This window comes from Triticum aestivum, chromosome 7D (genome assembly GCF_018294505.1).
Source record: "Triticum aestivum cultivar Chinese Spring chromosome 7D, IWGSC CS RefSeq v2.1, whole genome shotgun sequence".
NCBI classification, from domain to species: domain Eukaryota; kingdom Viridiplantae; phylum Streptophyta; class Magnoliopsida; order Poales; family Poaceae; genus Triticum; species Triticum aestivum.
In genome coordinates, this window is record NC_057814.1 from 145290896 (window position 1) to 145296895 (window position 6000).

Sequence of the window (6000 nt, forward strand, 5' to 3'; positions counted from 1 at the left end):
ACTGGTCGAAGGATTATCCCATAGAAGACCCTTCTCCTCGAGGACGCATGGAAGACCAACAAGCATGGCCTTTTCCCAAGCCTGTTTAAGCACCGTCTTGAAAAAGTTGGTGCAGGAAGCACCGATTCTTGCGGCGGTGAGGACATCGGAGCGGCGTACGATTTCTCCCAGAGGATCGTCGTCCAAGATCTCCCAGCCCCGACGAGGAGGAGAACCGCCTGGCGAATCCATGGGAGCAGCGATGAACTGCCTTCTCTTCTGGGGGGAGGGGAACTAGCGTGGAGGAGATAAGAGCGTAGTAACCGCAAGGCCTCGTCCCTTCCAACTGTACCTCCTCGATCGTTCCTTAGCGAAGGGGTGAGGCTATTATTTACTACGTACTCGTACTCTAGCAGTACTAGTACTACTTTATCAACTAGTAGTCGATGTAGTACTGTACTTCTAGTATAGTGCACCAGTTTTGAACTCTTGAATCTGAGGGCCAAGGAGCTACAGTTGGAAGTGGAGGGTAGTACTATTCTCTAGAACCATCGCTGTACTATCAATGCAGGGAAGTACACCTGCGTAGTGGGTACTCTCGGTGCTCTATTCAAGCGCGTAGCTGGCCTACTCAGCCGCTCCTCTCACGCACATACTAGCAGCCTGTTTATCAGCGACGATTACTGCGGGGGCAGAACATTTGAGTTATTTGACACAGCGAGACTAGGCTTTTCGCTTCCATTTGCGGAGGTGTAATGTATCTCGTCGAACTTTATTAGTAGTTCCTTCTTTATGAATGAGATGAGGCAAAGCTTTTGCCTCCGTTTCAAAAAAAAATCACGTCAAGAGGAATTTCTTTTATAGAGGCGATAATGGAGTGAAGTCCATGCGTGCAGTGCCACAAGCTACAGAGTAGCAGAGTACTAGCACTTTACGTACAGAGCCATATTGCATAGTTCCAAATGCCGCGCCAGGCTTTTCCGGCTCCTCGAGCATAATTGGGAGGCGCTAGTTTAAATATGCTACTAGCTGATGAGGAAGCTGCAAGCGAGGTGCGGCTAGGGTGAGCACGCAAGCCACGAGATGATGGGAAGGAAAACCTGTTCACGTGGCTGGGCTATCCAGTGCACCTAGATTGTGGTGCGACACATCCGTTCGACTTCAAAACTGAAACTACCCGTGTACAATATTGGCTCGCGACGAAGTTACTATTTAAAAAAAGGCCGCCGTGCGTTCGGCCGGGATCGAACCCACAAAATGAGGTATACACTCCCGCGACCACTAGTAGTACTTGTTGGAGTACAACGCAACCTATAATCGCCTTTTGTCGCTAGTAGTACATTGTTACTTACAAGAAACCACTAATAATGCCAAGAAACCACTAATAATGCCAAGAAATTACTACAACTTGCATACGTGGCAGACTTAAGATAAGACTACCTTATCAACAATTGTACATGCCCTTACCAACCAGCCCTACCAAGAAACGACTACTCTACAAAGTGCCGTTATAAGCACATTTCAACCCATGTCGCCCCTTAAGTCAACGCCTTCTATTCGACCGACAAGTTAGGAGTTATGACTTGTGGGACCTACATGTCAGTCTACACAAAAATTCTCGAGTGACCTCCTACCTCCGGCCCGTCCACTTAGTCATCCTCGGCCATGGGACGCAGCTACCACCGCCGGCAGAAGGCGAGGTCAAAACCGTCGGCGGTGCAGAGACCATCTTGCGGCAGCCCGGATGCCAGCTTCGTCCGGCGCTCGCAGCCACTAGCTAGCCAAGATAGCTCCATCCAGCTGCTTGTCTGCAAGGTTTGCTAGCTATATTGGCACGTCGGCGCGGCGGCTTGGTCGCGCGTGCCGCGCTAAGGCCAGCCATCTGGCTCGAGCGAAGGCCAGCGCGGCGGCTTGATCGTGCATGAGTCACACTCGAGCTAGCCTGCCAACCCGTGCGGAGGCCAGCACGGTGTTCGGGCCGTCCGACGGAGCGGCGGCCAACTCCCTCATCACCGGCGCCACCGACGAACACGCATCAGTACTGTTCGAAGTAATATTCAGGAAAAATAATGATTTGAGGGGGAATATAACAGGATAGAAGGTCAGATGTGGGTCCCTCGTGTCAACGGTCAAACAAAATGTGTTGGTTTAAGCTGCCTTGTCAGCACGGACATGTGGGCCAACCCTGTCATAAACGGGTTTAAACGAGCCTAATCGGCACTAGGTAGTAGTTTTTGGCACGGATTAAGAAATTTTGGGTATGTTTTTGCTATTTTTTGTACAATAGTTTCTTCCTAGGGCTGGTTGAAAGTGGTAGTTTTTGTTAAATACTTTACATATTGTAAGTACGAGTGAAAGTTAAGCTTTGGAAGCCAATAAGCAAGGCTAGTTACATAGTGCCTATGTTTATGTGATTGAAAGTAAATATCAACCATGAGTGACTATATCTTGATGGAAAACTCGAAACTATGGAAATACTAGCAATTTTTTTTGAATGGATGGAAATACTAGCAACGTTCACGTGCGTTGCAACGGATCATAATTAGAATAATACTTATTCACAAACTTGATACAAAACACTCTAATTTTGATATACATATATCACTAGAGATATATTATGTTTCAATCAGAAAATATTCCTTGGGCTGTTTTGGTGTGGTGAGGGAGGGGTGTGGTTGGTTTTAAGATACTAATTATGTGTTTTTCTGCAAATTGGTAGAGAAGTGGGATGTTGGTGAGAAAAGGCAACAACTTACCTCACAGTCGTTAGATGTAGATCTAATGGTCAGAAATGACGGATGGCAGACACACCATCATCACCAACTTAGTCTTCTGTAGGAGTACTAGTAAGATGTTCGTGCATTGCACGGAACATCAAGATGCATTTTTTTATAAAACACTTGTTGTGATTGACCCATGAAGGAGTAATCCCATGTGTAAAAACTAATGATATCTCGGGAAAGAGGAGATAAGGTGAAGAGGAGTGGGGCGTGGTGGTGATTGGTGGTCGGACTGAGCGAAGGCAAGGGGATGGACGACGCCGGTAGCGACCACCAGGCCAGTTTGTTCTAGAGGCTTCCTTTTTTAATTGCTCAACAGTGAGGTTGTTGGAGATAAGGATGAACGAGGGAAGGCCTTATCTGCAAATGTGGAGAGAGGTGCGGGTATCTTTTAGTTTAATTTCCATCCGTCAGATATAGATCATACGGTCTATTGCAAGATGGCACGCATACCATCATCACCAACTCCGTTTTTTTATAAGAGAAGAAATATAAGTATGGAGATACAAACGTATTATCGATACTTGTTTCCGTAAACTAAGATCTACATTCTATTCAACGGCTTAGCATGTGGGGCCTTAGCACAATGACTTCTCGACTGCGTAAAACAAAGGTTTTCCCGTCACCGATAAGGAGGGGGTGACGGCGGCGCGCTTTCGGCTTGCTCTAGTCCTAGTAGTCATACTAGGTGGTCTACGCACGTGTAGATTTATTATTTTTCACGTCTCGTGTTCGCCGTACTGCGACGACTGTTGATGAATAGACGATAAGTTATTCACGGGGAAACCCTTGTTGAGCGTGTTGTGAGAGAGAGAGAGAGACAATGTACGTGTGTGATATGTCTAGAGACCGAGGCAATGATAAGAGATTCTTTGTGTCTATGTGTGTGGAGGATAGAGAGAGACATGTACATGGGGCTTTGTGTTGTGTAACGTGGAGACACGTAGACATAATCAGAGAGCGAGTGTGTGAGATACACATGCGGACATGTGGAGAGATGTGTGAGTTAGAGATATGGAGAATTTTGGTGTGCATCTGAGCGAGAGATGGGGGGGATATATACATATCTATAGCTGTAGAGAATATGCAAGGGTGTGTGTCTTAAAAGAAGGATCCAGATAGCTAGATGGGTGTTTGTGCGTGTTTGTGTGTGTTTGTGCACACGTTTGTGTGTGAGAGGGAGTGTGTGTGTGGAGTAGAGAGACCACTAATGATGTAACCCTAGCGGGATAACATGGGTGCAGGCGGGGAGCAGACTATTTGGAAGAGACATCGAGTGTGCGTGGGAGAGGGGTGTGAGAGCGAGAGAGAGAGAGAGCTAGCGACGGAGAGAGAGGGAGAGAAAAAGAGGGGGGCGAGAGAGGGGTCGTTTGTGTCCATAAGTGGCGTATAGATAGGGAGACAATGTTGATGTTGTTCGAAATTGGCATATGTACGGAGACACAAGGGAAGCGAGTTATAGTGTGTGTGATAGGGACTTTATGAGAGATCTAGAATAGATGATGTAGAGAACAATGTGCGAGATTGGGAACGATGATACATTAGGGAGCTATGGAAAGAGTCACGACATATATGTATACAGGGAAGGAGCTGGGGCGGGTCCGCATGTGGGAGAGATAGAAAGAGGAGAGTGGTGCACAAGGAGACAAAGTGTGCTTGTTTGCAGTGGGGGTGGTGTGTGAGGTGAGTGTGCGAGAACCACATAACTACGGAGATAGACGTTTGGGGGCGGCGTTTTGTGTGTATGGGAAAGATACACTCTACATATTGCGTGTGCTTGGGAAAGAGAGATGTCGGGAGACCTAGAGAGTGGGGGAAGAGATGTGTGCATTGACGGTGTCCTAGACTAGGGGGGACTCACCACGTCGTCTCCCGGTCAGTTGGATTGGGCCGAGGACCCCTGTGGCCGTTTACTCATGGGCCAGTTCAGACAGCCAATGCATACACGAGGAAGATTCCACGAGACTTGGTGATCAAGACAAGGACTCCTCTCCACCTATGTATTCGACTAGGACTCTTGTTATCTTAGGCCTCTGGTGTATTATATAAGCCAAGGCCAGGCTAGTCAATAGATAATTATGACATTACTCATCATACCTCTAGGGTTTAGACCACAACATATGATCTCGAGGTAGATCAACTCATGTAACCCTATATTCATCAAGATCAATCGAGCAGTAAGTAGGGTATTACCTCGATAGAGAGGGCCTGAACCTAGGTAAACATCGGGTCCCCTGTCTCCTGTTACCCATTGATCCATGACACACAGCTTGGGACCCTCTACCCGAGATCTGCCGGTTTTGACACCGACAATGGTGCTTTCATTGAGAGTTCCGCTGTGTGATCGGCAATGGATCAATGGTTGGAATGCGGATCAACTGCGATGCCGGCATCTTCATCGCCGGCTGGACTGGTCACCTCGGCTGGTCCGAGGACCAGGCTCCTCTTCGGATCGTCAAGATCGGACATATGTCCTCGTCATCATCAACTCCGATCTCTATCAAGGTCAAGGAGGAATCATCCATGGAGCCCGGGGGCTCAACGTCAACATTGCCCTCGTGCGACCGAGCTGTTTTTCTGGACAGCGAACTCGTATCCGCCGTCACCGCCTCCTCGAGCATCGGTTTGACGATTTTTTGGTGGAATAGTGCAGAATTGAGTATATAGCAACCCTGTAAAATTTCATCGCGTTCCGATGGAGGAATTTTCGGCGATCTATGATATACTGAGGGCCTGTCGAGTCTGGACGAGAATCTGGACGAGTTTAGGGCGTGGTCTCCAGCGCCTAGCTCGGAGGATATTTGGAAGATCCAACCGTTCATCTTGTGCGGAATTTCCATATCAACCACCTCTCAAAATTTTAGCTCGATCCGACCGTCCAAACTCCAGGAACCTTCCGATTAGTGCATCACTTTTCAGATCTGTTTTCTGCGCGAGAACGAATCCGACCCGAGTTCATGTTTTTTATGGACGGGATTTCGGAAATCCTTTTTGAAGGAAGTTTTATATGGGGTATTGTGTTTTGTTCCCAAACACATCCCACTAATTTCAAACTCTGTTCCAATGTGATCTTCACCATCGCGCGGTGTCAAACCAGCCTGGCAACGTTGCTCCACGGCTGCTGACCTGCGCCAGACGGATCGTCACTTCATCGAGCCGAGCCCAGCCTTATCAGATCATCAGCTCGGCAAGCCGAATAAGAGTTCGGCATCGTGAAGACTAAATTATCACCAACACCCTC